Source organism: Melospiza melodia, chromosome 4, assembly GCF_035770615.1.
Source record: "Melospiza melodia melodia isolate bMelMel2 chromosome 4, bMelMel2.pri, whole genome shotgun sequence".
In the NCBI taxonomy this organism is placed as follows: domain Eukaryota; kingdom Metazoa; phylum Chordata; class Aves; order Passeriformes; family Passerellidae; genus Melospiza; species Melospiza melodia.
The window spans coordinates 83376473-83388720 of record NC_086197.1 but is presented as its reverse complement, the minus strand read 5'-3'; the positions used below and the strand labels follow the sequence as shown (position 1 = coordinate 83388720).

At 35.9% G+C, this 12248-nt stretch overlaps 1 protein-coding gene across 3 annotated transcripts in view; it reads left to right on the top strand.

The window, feature by feature from the left end:
- GRM8 (glutamate metabotropic receptor 8) overlaps window positions 1–12248 on the top strand; it is a 315395-nt gene that overhangs the window by 259163 nt on the left and 43984 nt on the right. The gene's annotated exons all lie outside the window — the stretch shown is intronic.

Below are 12248 nucleotides of genomic sequence, written 5' to 3'. Positions count from 1 at the left end.
TGCATCACTTTACTGGTTAAGGACAACTTGTCTACCTGTTTTCCATTCTCATATAAGACTCCAATTTGGACTTCTTTTTTTACATGCTAGATGCTTAATATATCCCAAATTGATTTAAGTTCCCTTATGTGGGAAACAGTTTATTATTGCGGCAGTGCTGATTTCTTTTACTTAGACCTTCTTTCCCTAACACTTAGAGAAGCATTTTCACTGCAAACAAAAGCATTTTACCATACAATATTTAAAATTCATCATTAATTATGCAAGATATAGGAAAAGTAGGATCATTACAATTTCTTGTTTACTTTTTTCTTGAAAATATTTTTCCTAAATAAGTATTCTGTAAAATTGCAAGAGACAGCCTAAAGAACTTAGCTGCCAAGAGAGTACATTGGCATTTTTCTATTTTTCTATTTATTTAGCCTAGTTATGATATTTTTATTTAGCCTAGTTATGATATTTTTATTTGTTCTCAAAATAGTTAGTATCTGAAATCTGCCTTTGCCTCATAGAAGACAGCAAAAGGGATCTCAAGAGATTCTCTAGCCCTTGGATAAAGTTAACATCTTCTACACTTATGTTGTTTTAAGGATGAAGACTTTGCAGCTTCTGAAGGCATTATCTTTCATTTTTTAGCTACTCTTATCTCTCCAAAGTGTCTTAAGAATACCTAACTTTACTCCTTCTTGCTATAATTTAAGCTTATTTTATTCAGTGTACATCGTGCACATCCTCATCCTTTTCATGTATTTGAGGACTGTTGTTTTTACCTCCTAGGCTATGTTATTTCTTCAGGCTATACAAGAGGAATTTGTTCAATTTAGTCACATAGATCGTGTTTTCTAGAGGTGCTTCTGATCTTTGCAGATTTCCTCTGGCCTCCCCATTTGATTCTCCTTCAAAGGGAAACACAATGACCTCGCCTTCAGAAAGTGTTCTGACTGCAGTCTCACTAGTGCAGAGTACAGGAGAAACATAATTTCATGTAGTCATGATGGAGAGTAGAGGAGGAAGACTGTTGTATCTATCTGCATTTATCTGGCATTTGCCCCTTTTGCAACAGGACAACATTGATTCAATATATCACAATCTACTAGAGCCCTGGGATCTCTTTTTCTTCTGCAGAGCTGCCACCTCTGTCCTTCCTGACCCATAATGTACTGCTAGTTGTCCCTGTTGAACAGTATGCTTCATTTTTTCAGACTCTGCAGTATCATTTGAAATAAGTATTCTGACCTTCAGCATGGCTTCAGCCTTTCCCAGTGTTACTGCCCAAATCTGATCACCCTATACTCTATTTTATGATCCAGACAAAATGAGTGGTTATTACAAATATTGAATAATAGCAGACTAACAACAGACCACACCCAGTGCCATCCCTTCCCTTCTGACAGTAAATCAACTACAAATTTATCTTTCCTCAGCTTTCTGATATAATTTGCACCTAGCCCTTAGGGGCTAAATCTGTTTCCCTAGGTTGCTTGTGACTGAGAGTGTAATTTGAGATGTTGTCAAAAATCCTTCTAATGTTAAGATAAATGACACCTGGCTGCTTGTCTCTCATCCACATTGCCTGTTACCCTCTCGCTGAAGGAAATGTGACAGCCCATTGATGACAGATCCCTTTTGGCTGTTACTTGTCTTGTTTGTTTTCTATGTGTTTTTGAAATGTGTTTGTTTATTTCTTTCAGGATTTTTCTTGGAATCCAAGTCAAAATGAATGATTGATAATTCCCTGGCTTCTTCATTCCCTCCCTTTTCAGCATGTAAGCACTAGGTTTCCCATTTTCAAATTCTCCATATTTCCCCATAAAGTCTCAAGAGCTTGCTATCTACTCAGTTCTGTAAATATTATAAAATAAATCCCAATATTTTTAGTCCATATAAAACCCTCACACTTTCTCTCATTTTGAAAATCTTCACCCTTATTTCTTTAGGAAGACATATTTTTGGGTTTGGTTTGTTTCTTCCCCACTTGACTAAACATGTTGTGTGGCACTTTCTCTAGTTTAAACTTCTTCCTCGTGCTTGTTTTTGTTCCTTCCAGATCACTAGGGCTCTCTGCAGAATTTTAAATTTAATTATTGACTCTTCATTCTAAGCAACAGCACTAACTTGGCAGCAAAAGTTCTTCTGCTGCTGGAAATCTCAGTATAAAATACAGTCTATTTTCTGCCTGTTGTGAGTTAGTTCAGACTTTCACAATTTTTGTGTATGTTGTTTTGCTTCCTGTCTGGAACTGTGTTTAAAGGGCTAGTGTGATTTCTTTTGTTTATGTAGTGCTAAAAATTCAAAGTCTTTATCATGAAAAGATCTGACTCTTCATGAAGAGGAGCTGAAAAATAAGATATGCATCATTGAAGTGGGAGACCATCTTTAAGTACTGTTCTGGGGTTTAGAGTTTGATATGTTTCAAAGTATAATGTACTACAGCTTTTCTTTCCTAAAAACAGGTTGGACAAATGTGTCAGGAACAGTTTAGGTATATAGTGCCTCTTTTTTTTCAGACAAGTAAATAAATTTGATCCTTGTATTTCAGCTGAGTTTGTCTGTTCCTCTGTCAGAGTCAATGAAGTTTGCTGAAGTGAGGGCAATGTTTCCCAAAATTTTGAGTGCTTCACTTTGCTAAAACAGTTTTTAGAAACCAAGATGCACAGGATATTTCAGCTCTGTTTTATGTTACTCTTTGAGAGGTCACTGGTGAAGCCAATGCCTTCATGTTGTCTGTCTTATGCTTGGATGAAAGCTCAGTAAAGAGATACAAAATTGCCCTGGTTTCCTCTTTCTGTTGCCTCCTTAAAAATCTTTTTTGACAAAATTTCCTCAAAAATCCCCTGTTCAAGGTGGCTGATCATGCTGATCTGTGTTGCCTTAATAGTTTTAGGGTGGTCTGTTCTCTATTCTACCAATACTCTGCTCTCCTTTATCCTATAGTTTGACTGTAAATTCTTTGGGATTGAGACCATAATTTTTTCTTGTAGATTTGTATAGCCCTTAGTGCAATTGACATCTTGGTCTGTGAGCAGAGCAGGAATAAAAAGAATACATTATCTGTGTTGGTATTAATTTGTAGAAAGGGTTGTGCAGGATGGAATCTGGGACCATTCATTTTTCTGTTTCATGCACACAGCGCCTTTTGCTCTGATCAAGAAATAGGAGGTAGATTAAACCATTTAAAAATAGTGGGGTAGGATTAAAACATAAACAAACTTATCAGCATCTTTTTCTTCAAATCCAACTGAGGCTTTTTCTGATTGGCTGATTTCTATTTTAAAAATAATTAAATATTAAAGATAAAAACTGTGACAGGTCATCCCCTTAAGAAATAATAACTTGTTGGCATAATGGTACTAAATTTTCTGGGCTGAACTAAATCAGCTGAAGGTTTAGCCCAGTGCATTTGTTTCACAGCCCATCATGAAGGCGTTTGGGGACAACAGCTCTTTGTTTAGATAAACTCGCCTTTAATCAATACAATAATTAAAATCATGTCATGGCGAATATTTTTCATGAAACAAATGGGATTTATGAAATTATATAGTCATAAAATTAAAAAAAGAATCTATATTAAATTCAAATGGCAACTGTGCTGAACCCCTTGTGTTCCTTTTGTCTATGCTGAGTTGTGAAGTGAGGAAGAATCTGACGACCACTTGCTTTGAAAGGCACCTGACACAGATTGGACGGAAACACAGTAGCTATGGAGCACTGGGCTGGGGACAAGCCAGCTCTAATTTAGATAATGTAGCTAAAATAACTGGATTTGGGAGGAAGCATGTTTGTTATGGGTATTAAAACTTTCATCAAGAAATGCAGCTAAGCTATTAGACTAGTGATGGGCCTTGGGATGAATGAAGATTCTCTAGGCACAAGAAAGTGATGTTAAAAAACTCTTTGCAAAAACTATGCTCTTCTTTTCTCAAAACACTAAATTTTTTAAGGTATGCTAGCAGACTATTTCTGCATGATTAACTGCAGGAAGTAAAAAAGTACTTCAAGCACTATGGTTCACATAGACTTAGTACTAGAGATGAGCAGAACCAATCAACTGACAACAAATGTGATGGTGGAAGATTTCCTCTCAAAAGCCCATTTATTGCAAAATCTAAATCTGACAAGTTTTGGGGGAATTTAGTTAGTTTGTTTTTAATTTGAGTGTTTGTGAACATAGAATCACAGAATCATCTAAGCTGATTGAAAAGACCCTTGAGATCATGAAGTCCAACCTATGACACAACACCATCTTGTCAACTAGACCATGGCACTTAATGCCACATCCAGTCTTTTCTTAAACACCTCTTTAATTACATATGAAAAATTACGGCCCAGTCTGCTTTTGGTAGTGCATAAGGACTTCAATCCCTGTGTGTACATCATGAGTTTTATTTATAAATGCTCATAAAATTCTCTTCAAGTGCATGTCAGGGACATGTAAGGGCAGCAGGGCCCTCTAGGTAAGGATACGCAAGAGAGATCGTCTATGTGAAAGTGGTCTGCATAAAGAATAACTTTGGAAACCTGATTTTCAGTCTCATACATTGGTACTAATTATATGTTTTAAAAATATAGAAAGTAGATCACTGAAAGAGCTTTCAAAAAATCTGAAGTCTGCCAATGTCATCTAGAATGGGATGTTTCTGTGGTGGTGTGTTTTGGTTTGTTGGACTTCTTTGATTTGGTTGGGGGTAATTTTTTGTCTCCTTTGTAAATGAAGAGGCTATCTTCAGAAGCAAGTGCTTGAAAATTAATTGTGGTTCATGCTTTCAGTAAAGAAAAAAAATAAATTGCATGTGTTGAATAGAAGTGCCTACTAGATTTCTGTAAAATTCCATTTGGTGGTTACACAGTGCAGTAACAGTAGTTCTTTATTTGACGACCTGCTAATCATGCACTTTGTGTTGTCCACTCCCCAAGGCATTTGAGAGTAAAATTATGTTTCCCAATTATTCCATCCATATTAATGTTTCTTTTTTGGCAAATTGAAGAAGTTATTTCACTACAGCTCCTCCTACCTTTGTCTACCAAGCATCTGCTGGGGCCAGCAATTCTGAAAGAATCAGAAGAAACCAAATCATGGGAGGACTAAAGTATAAGTAAAAACAAAAACAAACAAACAAAAAAATCCTGAACCAAAACAAGCCAAGAACAGCTAAAAAGAAAAAAATAAAGTAGATCCCAAGCCATATAAAGGCTAGCAGTTTAAGACTGCATAGTACTAATAAACACTCTCTGTATATTGTGATACCATGGCATGATTATTTCCCGTTTTAGGCTAACACAGTGTGCTCCTCTATGTGAGTATTCAGCAGGCATTAGTAATTATATGACTTAATTATATGGGTTGGTTTCTTTGAGGTAAAATTACTATATCAGCGCACTAAATAACATATTTGCATTAATAAAGCAAGGCAAGTATTTAAACTTCTCTATTTATGAACATAAGAATCTTTATATTTTTAATAGCATTATTTTAAATTTTTATGTATTACCTTAGAGCATCCTTCCCTATAAGTATTTTTCTCTAACTGAGAATGACTTGTTAACGTGTTCAGAACAATAAAAATGCATTCTCTTTATTTTAGTAATTCCAGAGATTGGTGATATTGCAGTTCTGAAAACGGAAGATAACAAGAAAGATTATGACATGCTGAGAAAGCACAGAACTATGATGATATTTTTGGTATTGGTTCTTTGAAAATATACTGCTCAGTTTTAAAATTAAAAGTTGACTTATTCAAATTTTCTAAACTATAATTGTTGGGCAAAAAAACCTTCCAAACCTGAGATGGACATCACTAACATCCCCACTTGAAATTTTTACCCACATTTTCAAATAAAGTGTCTCCACTCTTGTCTGCATTACAGCTTCTCTCCAGTGGACTGAAAGGTTGAGATTCAAGAAGGTTAAATAATTTGTCCATGACTCAGACTGTATCAGAGCCATATAGGCTGTGTCTTGGCTTAGAGACCAAAGCTGCACCACTAATAATATTTCCTTCCTTCCTTCCTTCCTTCCTTCCTTCCTTCCTTCCTTCCTTCCTTCCTTCCTTCCTTCCTTCCTTCCTTCCTTCCTTCCTTCCTTCCTTCCTTCCTTCCTTCCTTCCTTCCTTCCTTCCTTCCTGCCTTCCTGCCTTCCTGCCTTCCTCTCTTCCTTCCTCTCTTCCTCTCTTATATCACATTTGCATAAAAATAATTATACATGTAAATATTAAAACAAAAATTATATTAAATTTAATTATTTTCCTTCAAGAAAGCTATGAGAGAGGTAACTGGTTTCCCTAGGGAGAAATTTGGGCAGGTGAATTTACAGTTAGCAGAAGTCAGCTTCCATCTGGATTCTTTCAACAACCTGTACTTCTGATCCTAAAGAAAAAGAGAAAAAATTATTTGCCTTGTAGTATTTCAGCCTGATCCTTTCATACTCATCAAGCTTCTCAGACTCCTCAAACTGATATTAGACTGCATTAGTTTTCAACCAGTACATGGTAAAACCAAATATATAATTCCATGTTCTTTGCAGAACCCTTGGAATATCTATGCCTAAAATTAATGAAAATGACATCTCAGTTGTTAGAAAAAACATCTCTATAGGGTGAAAGATATAAATAATTTACAGCAATTATGGCAAATTTGGAAATGATAGCGATCTTATACTGGCATGGCAATCTGGAGTAGTTCTCAGTTTTGTTTCGTTTTATTTTAATATAAATAGTATTTTTTGTCATTGATTATTTCCTTTCTGTACATGCCTTCTTAAATCGTTGTTTGTATACCCAGCTTTTCTCTAATGGGATAAGTCTATCTGGCAGACAGAATGCAATTATCATTATATTTAGACTCAAAATGAATTTGTTTAGTTGAACCAGTTCAGTTTAATTTTGGGTTTTAATGGTTTGGATGACTTGATTGGACAAGGTACATTAAAGACTTTAACCTTTACTGTGAGAATAGATATATAAGACAAATTAAAAATCAAAACACTGGATGAAATTACCTTAGTTCTCTCTCTTGCTATACTTCTATGATGGGCCTTTTTGGTCAGAAGGTAAATACTCTCAGGAATTTGAGATAGAAATTAGAAAAATCTTAGTGATATTGGAGGTGTTATTTCAGTTCTTTGTCATTGTTATAGCTGAGAATCTCAGTATCTATTAAAAGTCCCATGAATTTATATATAAGACTCCTGATCCTTCTGAAGGTCTTGGCTAACTGACTACAGTCTGTCTGCTCCCACAACTCCTATAATTACCATTTGCATTACTCTATCCAGAACTCACATAATTCCATTTGTTACAACAAGACAATTAAACATTAATTTTTCATTTTTTAAATGAATATCTGGCTCTAAGATTTGAAAGAAAAATGAAAATTCCTGCAAGTGATAATATAGCGTAATCAGAAACATTTAAATATTACCCAAACCATTACTCTGAAAAACCCTTTGAAGGTTGTCCAGGTGTCTTTATATTGTTCATGGGTTGCTGAATTAAGTAACTGATAAGTTTCTCCATGATAATTAAGAACAGGAGACAGTATATGTTGTACATATATATTGGACACAGAATTCAGAAATTATATTTGACCTATTAGCATTTTTGATCAGTCCTCTCCAGTTGCTGTGGGCATTGCTAAATGACATTGCTAAATGAGTTGCCTGGTAATTGGAAGAATGTAGGTTCCAGAAATGTGAATATGCTATTTGTATGTATCATGTCAATCTTGTATTCTTTTAGCCAAGTTCTCACATCATTAATTTTTTAGCTCTATTATTAGATATTAGAGGGAATTGTGTTTGCAATGTTCATGAAGGACAGAGGTGTTTATTTGATATGAAATGGCATTTTGTCTGTATTTTAATGGTTTAGTGAACTGTGAATCTTAATGCTGCACATTAAAGCAAATTGCAGCCCCATCAGGCAGATATCTCATGTAGAGACGATTTTTATGTCTGTTGAAATAGCAATGAAGCCATTCTCTTTTTGTATCATGATCCATTTCATAGCAAATGAATACACGTCTTGCAGATATGCTGTCAAAGTATTTCTGATGTTTTCACACTGGCAAGTATTGGAATAGTAGGAAATGGAACCACATCTTGGGGAAATATGAGGTATTCCATGATAGCACATTGACCAGGTATTTTCCAAATTCAGAGAAGCTACTCGAATGAAATTGAGATAATGTTTAAACCATTACTAATACTAGGTACAGGGCTGGGCTATCCCAGTCCAGCTGAGCTAGATGATATCACATAGATTTAGCAATGAACTTTGCCTTGTAGTGAACTGGATCCAGAAGATGTCACATGAAAATGAGGTGACAAAATAAATCTTCCAGAAACCATGTTTACCCAAGGCTACTTAACAATCTGAGACCTGCTCAGCCTTGGTAAGGTCTGAGCAGTATAAAGAATGCTGCAGACCCAAACATTTTGATCAGTAAGAGCTGAAGAGTTGCAGAATTTAATCCTTTTTCAATGTCAAAAAGCACCTTCTTTTCTGTGCTTCTTTTGTCTGACTTTGGCCTCTTTGACAGTTTCTTTCCCCCATGACAATCTTTAGAAATGTGTGCCTAAAGTTAAGATCCCCTGAAATTAGTTTTATAACATTTGAACTTCTGGATCACTTTAGGGCAAGTTTTCCAAAGTATTTTTGTTGTGAAAACTGCAGATGGAAGCATAGTGGGATTTTCAAAAGCAGTTAAACAGACAAGGCACTTAACTCTCATTTAAATTAATTAGCTATATTGAGCAAGTTCCCCTTGGCACTTTTGAAAGTTCCACTGCTAAGTGTTTATGTCTACATAAAAAATTATGATTTTCAGAAGAGGATGAGCATCCAGCAACTCCCTTTAAAGCTTGACTATTACAGGTTTTCAGTAGCTCTGAAAATTATAATTGTCCCTTGTTTTATGTTCCTAAATGATCCTCCCTTGTTTTGTAGTTTCTTAACAGTTCCTGCTGTCATTTATTGTATAAAGTTAATCTCAGAGAAGAAGTGGGATCAATAGTACTAGCTCATAAAGAGAGAAAATTAATGACATGGGTGAATCTTCTGCACAAGTTCAAGAAACTGGAATCTTTGATACATACAATCAGTGAAAAAACTGATAGATATTTAAGACTATTGTAATTATGTTTTGTACTTAATTTATTTATTACTTTTATATTACGCAAAATAATAGCTCAAAAATACGTTACAGGCGAAGACTGCTGCAGGTTGTGGATAGCTGGGAGTGAACCGGATGATCAGAATTAACATGACTTTCCAGTTATTAAGATCTGCATGTACAGAAACCCTTAACAGACCTGCTCAAGTGTAATAAAAGCATAGTGCTCACTCTGAGGTATAGTTTCCCCTGCTCTATCTCCTAGAGTATTGTCCAAGCAGCAGTCTGAGGATATACACACAGCAGCATTTTGGTTTCAGTCAAGAGTCAGCTAGTGAAAGGAATCTAATTATTCCCACTTAGCCACTCGCTCATTGTAGAGGGGGTCTTGGGCTAAGTGAACAGGGCTGCTTTTGGCTGAAATGAAAAAAAAATATGCTTTCCAGAAGGACAGTTAATCTTCATTAATGAATCCCACTGAACTATGTCAAAAATAGGTCAATATAACCTTCTTCTGCAGACTCTAATTTCAAATACAGACCAATGTTATCATAAGTTCCTCAGAATTAACAGTTTTGCTCTGCTGATTGGTTCTTACTGTGGCACATTCTTTGTTAATGGAGCTATAAACTGAGTTGTCAGATGGTTGTGTTCATGGGAGAATTCCATCTTTCCACAAATTTCCAGAGTTTTCATCCCCGAATGCCAGAATTTTCTTAGATATACAAGTATTTTGAAGCCATTTTCAATTTCAAACACTGGCCAATGTTTATTGGACTATATCTCCTCTTTCTTCTTAAATAGCAGTACAACAGTACTATTTGTACTAGTACAAAACTAATGAGCAAAAACTCATAACATTTTTTTAAAGCTTTTTGATAAATCTAGGTCACCCTACATGTAGTTTTTTTGCCTAGAAAATTAATCCAGACAATCAAGATTTTAAAACATAGGATTTAAACCTTGTAAAATCCACCTACCCCAGCCATTCATTCTGGTTATTTTCTACATTGATTTAGAACTTTGTATGCTTTAAGATTTATTTTTGTTTGACATTTTCTATGGCTAACCCGTCAATAGTGTTTATATTAATAGGTAATTTATTAGGGAAAATAATTCTTTATCCAGTGAGTTTTTCAACATTCATAACTTTATATAAAATTATATGCTGGAAATTATATCTTTTTTAGTTTGTATCAGATGTATCAGAGTGAAAAACATATATGAATTGTTGTCAGCTATCTTCAGAACTAGGATTTATTATCAGTTGTTGCCAATGTGAGGTGTAATCTGAGACATTTTAATGTTTTGTAAACCATGAAGAGATTTTAGGCGTGTTTTTAGTCAATTAAAATACTTTCAGGGCAAAAGTATGTGAAATTTTAAATAGCTGTAAGATTAAAGGATTTTTTTTTTAATTTTTAAATTTTTTTTTTAGTAAAGTAGAAGCTCTAAAAGACAAAAGGGAATTCTCTGTACTTATCTAAGCCATCGATTCACAATACAGTAAATGTGACCTTAGGATGCTTAATGCCAAAAAACCCCCACTGTAGACTCATGGTATTAAATACTGATCTGGTATAAACTCACCTTTCTAATTCAAATGTGTTTGAAAATGGGACAGCTAAGCTTTATCCTGTCAGGCTTTCTGCTGGATGAGATATTGCCTGTCCATGCCATTCTGTCTCTGCTGGATAAGGTGGTGTTTGCTCTCCTGGTGATTCTGCATTGTGCGCTATAATCTAGCCAGTATGTAGAACTGTGGTTTTCTGAGTCATCCCAAATTTATCCACAATTCTGGATTAATGACCATGGTTTACTGTTGCCCCCCATTATTGTAGTGTGTGACTAAATCACAAGATTTGTATTTATTCTCCTAGCAACAATGTGAAGGCAAATTGCCTTCACTATCATGCTGATTTCATCATAGCATGTTTTTTCTCACACCCAGTAGATGAAACAATAAGAGGTTATGTGGACTTTTAGGATTTCAGTGATTAAAACCAGGAGATTTTAAAAGAGGTGAATTTTTTCTTAGTGTACCAAGTACTCTGCTGGAGCTGTATTAAAGCTGTTTCATACAAAACTGGGTTATTCTTGTGCTTTTTAGGAAGCTAATTGCTTGAATGATTTTCTTTTCCACAGTCACCAGATGATGTATTTTGCAGAGTCATCACAATCCTTGATATAAAATCTGGTTGACTTCTGGGGATTCAGGATCCCCTGAAATCCTCGAGTGACTCTGAGGGTTCACAGAGCTGGTTTTATGAGTGATTCTTGTCTCCCTGTTACTCTGTGGTCCCTTGGAGTGGAGAACATCAAAGTCCTGCACCGAAGGGGCACAGAGGAGAGCAGGAGTCTGGCTGCTTGTTGCTGCTTTATTCACCCTGTGCAGCGCTGGAACTGGCGCTCTGGCTCACTGGGGGAAGCATATAAAACCAGCAATGCAACCCTGTGATTCCCACTCAAGTCTGTTGAAAAGTTGCTGAAAAAATAAACTTTAAAGGCCAAAATTACCCCTTTTTATAAGCTGTCCTCATTCTGTCCTCCTCCAGAAGGAACTGAAAACATTCCTGACGCCTGAAGTTTTGTTACTGCTGTTTCGCTTATGAATACAGCCTCCAAATGAAACAAAAGTGCTAAGTACTTAGTAGGCAAGAACAAGGGAAGTGCTTTGTCCTTGAGTGCTCAGCAGCTCACAAAGGAATGAAAGGTGGGGCTGGAGCAACAAGGAGCGGTTCTGCTGCCCACCAGGGGCTCTGCTCTGCCCTCGGCTCTGGCTCACTCCCAGTGACATCTGCAGAGCAGGCCTCCAGTGAGGGTGGGCTGGGGACAGCTGGCACCAAGCTGAGTGATAACGTTAAGTAGGAAATTCTTCACATCCAGGAGTTCACTATTCAGATTTCATTTGCAGGGCGTGCAGGAAGAATAAATACGTGAATGAAAAAAGTATATTTTGCTAACGTGCTGCAGGGAAAGCTGGGATTTCTAAAACAAGATTGCATTGTTATGTGCTACAAAAGGATCCTTGGACTTATTATATCAGGAGAACTAAGGCAGTAGTCATGACATCTTTTTCCATTGTTATTCAGAAAGCAATATATGCTTATTTTAATCTTCTAGAAATGCAAACAAAATAC